Genomic DNA, 15,597 nt, shown 5'->3' on the forward strand with positions numbered 1-15,597 from the left:
TTCCCCTGTAACACGTTCCCTTTGTTCCAGATGAACGAACTTCTCTCCACATACTCAGTTCTCAGAGATAAATGTGTGTGAACTACGTCCTTCACCTAGCTTGTAGGGAACACATAGATTCTTTTCAATTGCAAACTACACTCCATACATATATATGTTGAGGTACTAATTCCAACGCGTTTTTACACTGAAAACTGCAGGAACTTCAAACCGGAACTAAGAAACAGACTGAGAAACCAGAGTAAAAGTTTCTCCTGCCTCCCGTTCCATTTGTGCTAGATGAACGATCGTCTCTTCACATGCTCACTTCTGAGAGATAAGTGTGTGTGAAAGCCGTTCTTCACCTAGCTTGTTAGGAATACATAGTTTCTTTCAGTTGCAAATTACACTCCATATATATATGTGGAGGTACTACCTCCAACTCGGTTTTATAGTGGAAACTAGAGGAACTTCAAACCGGCACTAGGAATCAGGCAGAGAAACCAGAGAAGAAGTATCTAATCAAAACGTTCCCTTTGTGCTAGATGAACGAAAGTCTCTCCACATACTCAGTTCTCACTGGTAAGTGTGTGTGAAAGACGTCTTTCACCTAGCTTGTTCGGAGCACAAAGTTTCTTTTCAGTTGCGATCTACAATCCATACATATATATGGGGAAGTAGAATCTCCACCACGATTTTACATTGAAAACTGCAGGAAGTTCAAACTGGCACTAGGGAACAGACTGAGAATACAAAGTAAATATTTCTCATGTAACGCATTCCATTTGTGCTAGATAACGAACGTCTCTCCACATAATAAGTTCTCAGAGATAAATGTGTGTGAAATCCGTCCTTCAACTAGCTTGTTGGGAACACAAAGTTTCGTTTTATTTGCAAACTACAATCTATACATATATATCGGGATGGTACTAGCTCGAAATCTTATTTACAATGAAAACTGCAGGAATTTCAAACCGGCACTAGGAAACAGACAGAGAAAACAGAGTAAAATTTCTCCTGCAATCCTTTCCCTTTGTGCTAGATGAACTAACGTCTCTCCACATACTCAGTTCTCAGAGGTAAGTGTGTGGGAGAGCCGTACTTCACACAGCTTTTTGGGAACACAAGGTTACTTTTCAGTTGCAAAATACACTCCATATATATATATGGGGCGCTACAAGCTCCAACTCAGTTTTACAGTGAAAACTGCAGGAAATTCCACCCGAAACTGGGAAACAGACTGAGAATCCAGAGAAAAGTTTCCCCTGTAACACGTTCCCTTTGTTCCAGATGAACGAACTTCTCTCCACATACTCAGTTCTCAGAGATAAATGTGTGTGAACTAAGTCCTTCACCTAGCTTGTAGGGAACACATAGATTCTTTTCAATTGCAAACTACACTCCATACATATATATGTTGAGGTACTAGTTCCAACGCGATTTTACACTGAAAACTGCAGGAACTTCAAACCGGCACTAAGAAACACACTGAGAAACCAGAGTAAAAGTTTCTCCTGCCTCCCGTTCCATTTGTGCTACATGAACGATCGTCTCTTCACATGCTCACTTCTGAGAGATAAGTGTGTGTGAAAGCCGTTTTTCACCTAGCTTGTTAGGAATACATAGTTTCTTTTCAGTTGCAAATTACACTCCATATATATATGTGGAGGTACTACCTCCAACTCGGTTTTATAGTGGAAACTGGAGGAACTTCAAACCGGCACTAGGAATCAGGCAGAGAAACCAGAGAAAAAGTATCTAATCAAAACGTTCCCTTTGTGCTAGATGAACGAAAGTCTCTCCACATACTCAGTTCTCACTGGTAAGTGTGTGTGAAAGACGTCTTTCACCTAGCTTGTTCGGAGCACAAAGTTTCTTTTCAGTTGCGATCTACAATCCATACATATATATGGGGAAGTAGAATCTCCACCACGATTTTACATTGCAAACTGCAGGAAGTTCAAACTGGCACTAGGGAACTGACTGAGAATACAAAGTAAATATTTCTCATGTAACGAATTCCATTTGTGCTAGATAACGAACGTCTCTCCACATAATTTGTTCTCAGAGATAAATGTGTGTGAAATCCGTCCTTCAACTAGCTTGTTGGGAACACAAAGTTTCGTTTTATTTGCAAACTACAATCTATACATATATATCGGGAGGTACTAGCTCGAAATCTTATTTACAATGAAAACTGCAGGAATTTCAAACCGGCACTAGGAAACAGACAGAGAAAACAGAGTAAAATTTCTCCTGCAATCCTTTCCCTTTGTGATAGATGAACTAACGTCTCTCCACATACTCAGTTCTCAGAGGTAAGTGTGTGGGAGAGCCGTACTTCACACAGCTTTTTGGGAACACAAGGTTACTTTTCAGTTGCAAAATACACTCCATATATATATATGGGGCGCTACAAGCTCCAACTCAGTTTTACAGTGAAAACTGCAGGAAATTCCACCCGAAACTGGGAAACAGACTGAGAATCCAGAGAAAAGTTTCCCCTGTAACACGTTCCCTTTGTTCCAGATGAACGAACTTCTCTCCACATACTCAGTTCTCAGAGATAAATGTGTGTGAACTACGTCCTTCACCTAGCTTGTAGGGAACACATAGATTCTTTTCAATTGCAAACTACACTCCATACATATATATGTTGAGGTACTAGTTCCAACGCGATTTTACACTGAAAACGGCAGGAACTTCAAACCGGCACTAAGAAACAGACTGAGAAACCAGAGTAAAAGTTTCTCCTGCCTCCCGTTCCATTTGTGCTACATGAACGATCGTCTCTTCACATGCTCACTTCTGAGAGATAAGTGTGTGTGAAAGCCGTTCTTCACCTAGATTGTTAGGAATACATAGTTTCTTTTCAGTTGCAAATTACACTCCATATATATATATGTGGAGGTACTACCCCCAACTCGGTTTTATAGTGGAAACTGGAGGAACTTCAAACCGGCACTAGGAATCAGGCAGAGAAACCAGAGAAAAAGTATCTAATCAAAACGTTCCCTTTGTGCTAGATGAACGAAAGTCTCTCCACATACTCAGTTCTCACTGGTAAGTGTGTGTGAAAGACGTCTTTCTCCTAGCTTGTTCGGAGCACAAAGTTTCTTTTCAGTTGCTATCTACAATCCACACATATATATGGGGAAGTAGAATCTCCACCACGATTTTACATTGAAACTGCAGGAAGTTCAAACTGGCACTAGGGAACAGACTGAGAATACAAAGTAAATATTTCTCATGTAACGCATTCCATTTGTGCTAGATAACGAACGTCTCTCCACATACTTAGTTCTCAGAGATAAATGTGTGTGAAATCCGTCCTCAACTAGCTTGTTGGGAACACAAAGTTTTGTTTTATTTGCAAACTACAATCTATACACTATATATCGGGAGGTACTAGCTCGAAATCTTATTTACAATGAAAACGGCAGGAATTTCAAACCGGAACTAGGAAACAGACAGAGAAAACAGAGTAAAATTTCTCCTGCAATCCTTTCCCTTTGTGATAGATGAACTAACGTCTCTCCACATACTCAGTTCTCAGAGGTAAGTGTGTGGGAGAGCCGTATATCACACAGCTTTTTGGGAACACAAAGTTACTTTTCAGTTGCAAAATACACTCCATATATATATATGGGGCGCTACAAGCTCCAACTCAGTTTTACAGTGAAAACTGCAGGAAAATCAACCCGAAACTGGGAAACAGACTGAGAATCCAGAGAAAAGTTTCCCCTGTAACACGTTCCCTTTGATCCAGATGAACGAACTTCTCTCCACATACTCAGTTCTCAGAGATAAATGTGTGTGAACTACGTCCTTCACCTAGCTTGTAGGGAACACATAGATTCTTTTCAATTGCAAACTACACTCCATACATATATATGTTGAGGTACTAGTTCCAACGCGATTTTACACTGAAAACTGCAGGAACTTCAAACCGGCACTAAGAAACAGACTGAGAAACCAGAGTAAAAGTTTCTCCTGCCTCCCGTTCCATTTGTGCTACATGAACGATCGTCTCTTCACATGCTCACTTTTGAGAAATAAGTGTGTGTGAAAGCCTTTTTCCACGTAGCTTTTTGGGAATACATAGATTCTTTTCAGTTGCAAATTACACTCCATGGATATATAGTGGAATTTACTAGCTCCAACTCAGTTTTACAGTGGAAACTGGAGGAACTTCAAACCGGCCCTAGGAAACAGAGAAACCAGAGTAAAAGAATCTCCTGCAAACCTTTCCCTTTGTGCTAGATGAACGAAATTCTCTCCACATAATCAGTTCTCAGAGGAAATTGTGTGTGAAAGCCGTACTTCACCTAGCTTGTTCAGAGCCCAGAGTTTGTTTTCAGTTGCGAACTACACTCCATACATATATATGGGGAAGTAGAAACTCCACCACGATTTTACAGTGAAAACTGCAGAAGCTTCAAAAGTGCACTAAGAAAAAGACTGAGAAACCAGAGTAAATGTGTCTCCTGCAAACAACTCCGTTTGTGCTAGATAACGAACGTCTCTATACATAATAATTTCTCACAGATAAGTGTGTGTGAAAGCCGTCCTTCACCCAGCTTGTTGGGAACACAAAGTTTCTTTTCAGTTTCAAATTGCACTCCATAAATATATAGCGGGTAGTACAAGCTCCAATACGTTTTTACAGAGAAATCTGCAGGAACTTCAATCTGACACTAGAAAACAGACTGAGAAACCAGAGTAAAAGTTTCTCCTGCCTCCCGTTCCATTTGTGCTAGATGAACGATCGTCTCTTCACATGCTCACTTCTGAGAGATAAGTGTGTGTGAAAGCCGTTCTTCACCAAGCTTGTTAGGAATACATAGTTTCTTTTCAGTTGCAAATTACACTCCATATATATATGTGGAGGTACTACCCTCCAACTCGGTTTTATAGTGGAAACTGGAGTAACTTCAAACCGGCACTAGGAATCAGGCAGAGAAACCAGAGAAAAATGTATCTAATCAAAACTTTCCCTTTGTGCTAGATGAACAAAGTCTCTCCACGTACTCAGTTCTCACTGGTAAGTGTGTGTGAAAGCCGTCTTTCAGCTAGCTTGTTCGGAGCACAAAGTTTCTTTTCAGTTGCGATCAACAATCCATACATATATATGGGGAAGTAGAATCTCCACCACGATTTTACAGTGAAAACTGCAGGAAATTCAACCCGAAACTGGGAAACAGACTGAGAATCCAGAGAAAAGTTTCCCCTGTAACACGTTCCCTTTGTTCCAGATGAACGAAATTCTCTCCACATACTCAGTTCTCAGAGATAAAAGTGTGTGAACTACGTCCTTCACCTAGCTTGTAGGGAACACATAGATTCTTTTCACTTGCAAACTACACTCCATACATATATATGTTGAGGTACTAGTTCCAACGCGATTTTACACTGAAAACTGCAGGAACTTCAAACCGGCACTAAGAAACAGACTGAGAAACCAGAGTAAAAGTTTCTCCTGCCTCCTGTTCCATTTGTGCTACATGAACGATCGTCTCTTCACATGCTCACTTTTGAGAAATAAGTGTGTGTGAAAGCCGTTTTCCACTTAGATTTTTGGGAATACATAGTTTCTTTTCAGTTGCAAATTACACTCCATAGATATATAGTGGAATTTACTAGCTCCAACTCAGTTTTACAGTGGAAACTGGAGGAACTTCAAACCGGCCCTAGGAAACAGAGAAACCAGAGTAAAAGAATCTCTTGCAAACCTTTCCCTTTGTGCAAGATGAACGAAATTCTCTCCACATAATCAGTTCTCAGAGGTAATTGTGTGTGAAAGCCGTACTTCACATAGCTTGTTCAGAGCCCAGAGTTTGTTTTCAGTTGTGAACTACACTCCATACATATATATGGGGAAGTAGAAGCTCCACCACGATTTTACAGTGAAAACTGCAGAAGCTTCAAAAGTGCACTAAGAAAAAGACTGAGAAACCAGAGTAAATGTGTCTCCTGCAAACAACTCCGTTTGGGCTAGATAACGAACGTCTCTATACATAATAATTTCTCACAGATAAGTGTGTGTGAAAGCCGTCCTTCACCCAGCTTGTTGGGAACACAAAGTTTCTTTTCAGTTTCAAATTGCACTCCATAAATATATAGCGGGTAGTACAAGCTCCAACACGTTTTTACAGAGAAATCTGCAGGAACTTCAATCTGACACTAGAAAACAGACTGAGAAACCAGAGTAAAATTTTCTCCTGCCTCCCGTTCCATTTGTGCTAGATGAACGATCGTCTCTTCACATGCTCACTTCTGAGAGATAAGTGTGTGTGAAAGCCTTTCTTCACCTAGCTTGTTAGGAATACATAGTTGCTTTTCAGTTGCAAATTACACTCCATATATATATGTGGAGGTACTACCTCCAACTCGGTTTTATAGTGGAAACTGGAGGATCTTCAAACCGGCACTAGGAATCAGGCAGAGAAACCAGAGAAAAAGTATCTAATCACAACGTTCCCTTTGTGCTAGATGAACGAAAGTCTCTCCACATACTCAGTTCTCACTGGTAAGTGTGTGTGAAAGCCGTCTTTCACCTAGCTTGTTCGGAGCACAAAGTTTCTTTTCAGTTGCGATCTACAATCCATACATATATATGGGGAAGTAGAATCTCCACCACGATTTTACAGTGAAAACTGCAGGAAGTTCTAACCGGCACTAGGGAACAGACTGAGAATCCAAAGTAAAAGTTTCTCCTGTAACGCATTCCATTTGTGCTAGATAACGAACATCTCTCCACATACTTAGTTCTCAGAGATAAATGTGTGTGAAATCCGTCCTTCAACTAGCTTGTTGGGAACACAAAGTTTCGTTTTATTTGCAAACTACAATCTATACATATATATCGGGAGGTACTAGCTCGAAATCTTATTTACAATGAAAACGGCAGGAACTTCATACCGGCACTAGGAAACAGACTTAGAAAGCAGAGTAAAATTTTTCCGGCATACCGTTCCTTTTGTGCTAGATGAACGAAAGTCTCTCCACATACTCAGTCTCAGAAATAAGTGTGTGTGAAAGCCGTCTTTCGCCTAGCTTGTTGGGAACACAAAATTACTTTTCTGCTGCAAACTACACTCCATATATATATAGCATTTGTACTAGCTCCAACTCGGTTTAACAGTGAAAACTGCAGGAATTTCAAAACGCACTAGGAATCAGGCTGAGAAACCAGAGTAAAACTTCTCCTGCAATCTTTCAATTTGTGCTAGATGAACTAACGTCTCTCCACATACTCAGTTTTCAGAGGTAAGTGTGTGGGAGAGCCGTAATTCACACAGCTTTTTGGGAACACAAGGTTACTTTTCAGTTGCAAAATACACTCCATATATATATATGGGGCGCTACAAGCTCCAACTCAGTTTTACAGTGAAAACTGCAGGAAATTCCACCCGAAACTGAGAAACAGACTGAGAATCCAGAGATAAGTTTCCCCTGTAACACGTTCCCTTTGTTCCAGATGAACGAACTTCTCTCCACATACTCAGTTCTCAGAGATAAATGTGTGTGAACTACGTCCTTCACCTAGCTTGTAGGGAACACATAGATTCTTTTCAATTGCAAACTACACTCCGTACATATATATGTTGAGGTACTAATTCCAACGCGATTTTACACTGAAAACTGCAGGAACTTCAAAACGGAACTAAGAAACAGACTGAGAAACCAGAGTAAAAGTTTCTCCTGCTTCCCGTTCCATTTGTGCTAGATGAACGAACGTCTCTTCACATGCTCACTTCTGAGAGATAAGTGTGTGTGAAAGCCGTTCTTCACCTAGCTTGTTAGGAATACATAGTTTCTTTTCAGTTGCAAATTACACTCCATATATATATGTGGAGGTACTACCTCCAACTCGGTTTTATAGTGGAAACTGGAGGAACTTCAAACCGGCACTAGGAATCAGGCAGAGTAACCAGAGAAAAAGTAACTAATCAAAACGTTCCCTTTGTACTAGATGAACGAAAGTCTCTCCACATACTCAGTTCTCACTGGTAAGTGTGTGTGAAAGACGTCTTTCACCTAGCTTGTTCGGAGCACAAAGTTTCTTTTCAGTTGCGATCTACAATCCATACATATATATGGGGAAGTAGAATCTCCACCACGATTTTACATTGAAAACTGCAGGAAGTTCAAACTGGCACTAGGGAACAGACTGAGAATACAAAGTAAATATTTCTCATGTAACACATTCCATTTGTGCTAGATAACGAACGTCTCTCCACATAATTTGTTCTCAGAGATAAATGTGTGTGAAATCCGTCCTTCAACTAGCTTGTTGGGAACACAAAGTTTCGTTTTATTTGCAAACTACAATCTATACATATATATCGGGAGGTACTAGTTCGAAATCTTATTTACAATGAAAACTGCAGGAATTTCAAACCGGCACTAGGAAACAGACAGAGAAAACAGAGTAAAATTTCTCCTGCAATCCTTTCCCTTTGTGCTAGATGAACTAACGTCTCTCCACATACTCAGTTCTCAGAGGTAAGTGTGTGGGAGAGCCGTACTTCACACAGCTTTTTGGGAACACAAGGTTACTTTTCAGTTGCAAAATACACTCCATATATATATATGGGGCGCTACAAGCTCCAACTCAGTTTTACAGTGAAAACTGCAGGAAATTCCACCCGAAACTGGGAAACAGACTGAGAATCCAGAGAAAAGTTTCCCCTGTAACACGTTCCCTTTGTTCCAGATGAACGAACTTCTCTCCACATACTCAGTTCTCAGAGATAAATGTGTGTGAACTACGTCCTTCACCTAGCTTGTAGGGAACACATAGATTCTTTTCAATTGCAAACTACACTCCATACATATATATGTTGAGGTACTAGTTCCAACGCGATTTTACACTGAAAACTGCAGGAACTTCAAACCGGCACTAAGAAACAGACTGAGAAACCAGAGTAAAAGTTTCTCCTGCCTCCCGTTCCATTTGTGCTACATGAACGATCGTCTCTTCACATGCTCACTTCTGAGAGATAAGTGTGTGTGAAAGCCGTTCTTCACCTAGATTGTTAGGAATACATAGTTTCTTTTCAGTTGCAAATTACACTCCATATATATATATGTGGAGGTACTACCCCCAACTCGGTTTTATAGTGGAAACTGGAGGAACTTCAAACCGGCACTAGGAATCAGGCAGAGAAACCAGAGAAAAAGTATCTAATCAAAACGTTCCCTTTGTGCTAGATGAACGAAAGTCTCTCCACATACTCAGTTCTCACTGGTAAGTGTGTGTGAAAGACGTCTTTCTCCTAGCTTGTTCGGAGCACAAAGTTTCTTTTCAGTTGCTATCTACAATCCACACATATATATGGGGAAGTAGAATCTCCACCACGATTTTACATTGAAAACTGCAGGAAGTTCAAACTGGCACTAGGGAACAGACTGAGAATACAAAGTAAATATTTCTCATGTAACGCATTCCATTTGTGCTAGATAACGAACGTCTCTCCACATACTTAGTTCTCAGAGATAAATGTGTGTGAAATCCGTCCTTCAACTAGCTTGTTGGGAACACAAAGTTTTGTTTTATTTGCAAACTACAATCTATACATATATATCGGGAGGTACTAGCTCGAAATCTTATTTACAATGAAAACGGCAGGAATTTCAAACCGGAACTAGGAAACAGACAGAGAAAACAGAGTAAAATTTCTCCTGCAATCCTTTCCCTTTGTGATAGATGAACTAACGTCTCTCCACATACTCAGTTCTCAGAGGTAAGTGTGTGGGAGAGCCGTATTTCACACAGCTTTTTGGGAACACAAAGTTACTTTTCAGTTGCAAAATACACTCCATATATATATATGGGGCGCTACAAGCTCCAACTCAGTTTTACAGTGAAAACTGCAGGAAAATCAACCCGAAACTGGGAAACAGACTGAGAATCCAGAGAAAAGTTTCCCCTGTAACACGTTCCCTTTGATCCAGATGAACGAACTTCTCTCCACATACTCAGTTCTCAGAGATAAATGTGTGTGAACTACGTCCTTCACCTAGCTTGTAGGGAACACATAGATTCTTTTCAATTGCAAACTACACTCCATACATATATATGTTGAGGTACTAGTTCCAACGCGATTTTACACTGAAAACTGCAGGAACTTCAAACCGGCACTAAGAAACAGACTGAGAAACCAGAGTAAAAGTTTCTCCTGCCTCCCGTTCCATTTGTGCTACATGAACGATCGTCTCTTCACATGCTCACTTTTGAGAAATAAGTGTGTGTGAAAGCCTTTTTCCACGTAGCTTTTTGGGAATACATAGATTCTTTTCAGTTGCAAATTACACTCCATGGATATATAGTGGAATTTACTAGCTCCAACTCAGTTTTACAGTGGAAACTGGAGGAACTTCAAACCGGCCCTAGGAAACAGAGAAACCAGAGTAAAAGAATCTCCTGCAAACCTTTCCCTTTGTGCTAGATGAACGAAATTCTCTCCACATAATCAGTTCTCAGAGGAAATTGTGTGTGAAAGCCGTACTTCACCTAGCTTGTTCAGAGCCCAGAGTTTGTTTTCAGTTGCGAACTACACTCCATACATATATATGGGGAAGTAGAAACTCCACCACGATTTTACAGTGAAAACTGCAGAAGCTTCAAAAGTGCACTAAGAAAAAGACTGAGAAACCAGAGTAAATGTGTCTCCTGCAAACAACTCCGTTTGTGCTAGATAACGAACGTCTCTATACATAATAATTTCTCACAGATAAGTGTGTGTGAAAGCCGTCCTTCACCCAGCTTGTTGGGAACACAAAGTTTCTTTTCAGTTTCAAATTGCACTCCATAAATATATAGCGGGTAGTACAAGCTCCAATACGTTTTTACAGAGAAATCTGCAGGAACTTCAATCTGACACTAGAAAACAGACTGAGAAACCAGAGTAAAAGTTTCTCCTGCCTCCCGTTCCATTTGTGCTAGATGAACGATCGTCTCTTCACATGCTCACTTCTGAGAGATAAGTGTGTGTGAAAGCCGTTCTTCACCAAGCTTGTTAGGAATACATAGTTTCTTTTCAGTTGCAAATTACACTCCATATATATATGTGGAGGTACTACCTCCAACTCGGTTTTATAGTGGAAACTGGAGTAACTTCAAACCGGCACTAGGAATCAGGCAGAGAAACCAGAGAAAATGTATCTAATCAAAACTTTCCCTTTGTGCTAGATGAACAAAGTCTCTCCACGTACTCAGTTCTCACTGGTAAGTGTGTGTGAAAGCCGTCTTTCAGCTAGCTTGTTCGGAGCACAAAGTTTCTTTTCAGTTGCGATCAACAATCCATACATATATATGGGGAAGTAGAATCTCCACCACGATTTTACAGTGAAAACTGCAGGAAATTCAACCCGAAACTGGGAAACAGACTGAGAATCCAGAGAAAAGTTTCCCCTGTAACACGTTCCCTTTGTTCCAGATGAACGAAATTCTCTCCACATACTCAGTTCTCAGAGATAAAAGTGTGTGAACTACGTCCTTCACCTAGCTTGTAGGGAACACATAGATTCTTTTCACTTGCAAACTACACTCCATACATATATATGTTGAGGTACTAGTTCCAACGCGATTTTACACTGAAAACTGCAGGAACTTCAAACCGGCACTAAGAAACAGACTGAGAAACCAGAGTAAAAGTTTCTCCTGCCTCCTGTTCCATTTGTGCTACATGAACGATCGTCTCTTCACATGCTCACTTTTGAGAAATAAGTGTGTGTGAAAGCCGTTTTCCACTTAGATTTTTGGGAATACATAGTTTCTTTTCAGTTGCAAATTACACTCCATAGATATATAGTGGAATTTACTAGCTCCAACTCAGTTTTACAGTGGAAACTGGAGGAACTTCAAACCGGCCCTAGGAAACAGAGAAACCAGAGTAAAAGAATCTCTTGCAAACCTTTCCCTTTGTGCTAGATGAACGAAATTCTCTCCACATAATCATTTCTCAGAGGTAATTGTGTGTGAAAGCCGTACTTCACATAGCTTGTTCAGAGCCCAGAGTTTGTTTTCAGTTGCTGAACTACACTCCATACATATATATGGGGAAGTAGAAGCTCCACCACGATTTTACAGTGAAAACTGCAGAAGCTTCAATAGTGCACTAAGAAAAAGACTGAGAAACCAGAGTAAATGTGTCTCCTGCAACCCACTCCCTTTGGGCTAGATAACGAACGTCTCTATACATAATAATTTCTCACAGATAAGTGTGTGTGAAAGCCGTCCTTCACCCAGCTTGTTGGGAACACAAAGTTTCTTTTCAGTTTCAAATTGCACTCCATAAATATATAGCGGGTAGTACAAGCTCCAACACGTTTTTACAGAGAAATCTGCAGGAACTTCAATCTGACACTAGAAAACAGACTGAGAAACCAGAGTAAAAGTTTCTCCTGCCTCCCGTTCCATTTGTGCTAGATGAACGATCGTCTCTTCACATGCTCACTTCTGAGAGATAAGTGTGTGTGAAAGCCTTTCTTCACCTAGCTTGTTAGGAATACATAGTTTCTTTTCAGTTGCAAATTACACTCCATATATATATGTGGAGGTACTACCTCCAACTCGGTTTTATAGTGGAAACTGGAGGATCTTCAAACAGGCACTAGGAATCAGGCAGAGAAACCAGAGAAAAAGTATCTAATCACAACGTTCCCTTTGTGCTAGATGAACGAAAGTCTCTCCACATACTCAGTTCTCACTGGTAAGTGTGTGTGAAAGCCGTCTTTCACCTAGCTTGTTCGGAGCACAAAGTTTCTTTTCAGTTGCGATCTACAATCCATACATATATATGGGGAAGTAGAATCTCCACCACGATTTTACAGTGAAAACTGCAGGAAGTTCTAACCGGCACTAGGGAACAGACTGAGAATCCAAAGTAAAAGTTTCTCCTGTAACGCATTCCATTTGTGCTAGATAACGAACATCTCTCCACATACTTAGTTCTCAGAGATAAATGTGTGTGAAATCCGTCCTTCAACTAGCTTGTTGGGAACACAAAGTTTCGTTTTATTTGCAAACTACAATCTATACATATATATCGGGAGGTACTAGCTCGAAATCTTATTTACAATGAAAACGGCAGGAACTTCATACCGGCACTAGGAAACAGACTTAGAAAGCAGAGTAAAATTTTTCCGGCATACCGTTCCTTTTGTGCTAGATGAACGAAAGTCTCTCCACATACTCAGTCTCAGAAATAAGTGTGTGTGAAAGCCGTCTTTCGCCTAGCTTGTTGGGAACACAAAATTACTTTTCTGTTGCAAACTACACTCCATATATATATAGCAGTTGTACTAGCTCCAACTCGGTTTAACAGTGAAAACTGCAGGAATTTCAAAACGCACTAGGAATCAGGCTGAGAAACCAGAGTAAAACTTCTCCTGCAATCTTTCAATTTGTGCTAGATGAACTAACGTCTCTCCACATACTCAGTTCTCAGAGGTAAGTGTGTGGGAGAGCCGTACTTCACACAGCTTTTTGGGAACACAAGGTTATTTTCAGTTGCAAAATACACTCCATATATATATATGGGGCGCTACAAGCTCCAACTCAGTTTTACAGTGAAAACTGCAGGAAATTCCACCCGAAACTGAGAAACAGACTGAGAATCCAGAGATAAGTTTCCCCTGTAACACGTTCCCTTTGTTCCAGATGAACGAACTTCTCTCCACATACTCAGTTCTCAGAGATAAATGTGTGTGAACTACGTCCTTCACCTAGCTTGTAGGGAACACATAGATTCTTTTCAATTGTAAACTACACTCCAGTACATATATATGTTGAGGTACTAATTCCAACGCGATTTTACACTGAAAACTGCAGGAACTTCAAAACGGAACTAAGAAACAGACTGAGAAACCAGAGTAAAAGTTTCTCCTGCCTCCCGTTCCATTTGTGCTAGATGAACGATCGTCTCTTCACATGCTAACTTCTGAGAGATAAGTGTGTGTGAAAGCCGTTCTTCACCTAGCTTGTTAGGAATACATAGTTTCTTTTCAGTTGCAAATTACACTCCATATATATATGTGGAGGTACTACCTCCAATTCGGTTTTATAGTGGAAACTGGAGGAACTTCAAACCGGCACTAGGAATCAGGCAGAGAAACCAGAGAAAAAGTATCTAATCAAAACGTTCCCTTTGTGCTAGATGAACGAAAGTCTCTCCACATACTCAGTTCTCACTGGTAAGTGTGTGTGAAAGACGTCTTTCACCTAGCTTGTTCGGAGCACAAAGTTTCTTTTCAGTTGCGATCTACAATCCATACATATATATGGGGAAGTAGAATCTCCACCACGATTTTACATTGAAAACTGCAGGAAGTTCAAACTGGCACTAGGGAACAGACTGAGAATACAAAGTAAATATTTCTCATGTAACACATTCCATTTGTGCTAGATAACGAACGTCTCTCCACATAATTAGTTCTCAGAGATAAATGTGTTTGAAATCCGTCCTTCAACTAGCTTGTTGGGAACACAAAGTTTCGTTTTATTTGCAAACTACAATCTATACATATATATCGGGAGGTACTAGCTCGAAATCTTATTTACAATGAAAACTGCAGGAATTTCAAACCGGCACTAGGAAACAGACAGAGAAAACAGAGTAAAATTTCTCCTGCAATCCTTTCCCTTTGTGCTAGATGAACTAACGTCTCTCCACATACTCAGTTCTCAGAGGTAAGTGTGTGGGAGAGCCGTACTTCACACAGCTTTTTTGGGAACACAAAGGTTACTTTTCAGTTGCAAAATACTACTCCATATATATATATGGGGCATACAAGCTCCAACTCAGTTTTACAGTGAAAACTGCAGGAAATTCCACCCGAAACTGGGAAACAGACTGAGAATCCAGAGAAAAGTTTCCCCTGTAACACGTTCACTTTGTTCCAGATGAACGAACTTCTCTCCACATACTCAGTTCTCAGAGATAAATGTGTGTGAACTACGTCCTTCAACTAGCTTGTAGGGAACACATAGATTCTTTTCAATTGCAAACTACACTCCATACATATATATGTTGAGGTACTAGTTCCAACGCGATTTTACAGTGAAAACTGCAGGAACTTCAAACCGGCACTAAGAAACAGACTGAGAAACCAGAGTAAAAGTTTCTCCTGCCTCCCGTTCCATTTGTGCTACATGAACGATCGTCTCTTCACATGCTCACTTTTGAGAAATAAGTGTGTGTGAAAGCCGTTTTCCACGTAGCTTTTTGGGAATACATAGTTTCTTTTCAGTTGCAAATTACACTCCATAGATATATAGTGGAATTTACTAGCTCCAACTCAGTTTTACAGTGGAAACTGGAGGAACTTCAAACCGGCCCTAGGAAACAGAGAAACCAGAGTAAAAGAATCTCCTGCAAACCTTTCACTTTGTGCTAGATGAACGAAATTCTCTCCACATAATCAGTTCTCAGAGGAAATTGTGTGTGAAAGCCGTACTTCACCTAGCTTGTTCAGAGCCCAGAGTTTGTTTACAGTTGTGAACTACACTCCATACATATATATGGGGAAGTAGAAGCTCCACCACGATTTTACAGTGAAAACTGCAGAAGCTTCAAAAGTGCACTAAGAAAAACACTGAGAAACCAGAGT

The sequence above is a fragment of the Camelus ferus genome, chromosome 36 (genome assembly GCF_009834535.1).
Source record: "Camelus ferus isolate YT-003-E chromosome 36, BCGSAC_Cfer_1.0, whole genome shotgun sequence".
Lineage (NCBI taxonomy): Eukaryota > Metazoa > Chordata > Mammalia > Artiodactyla > Camelidae > Camelus > Camelus ferus.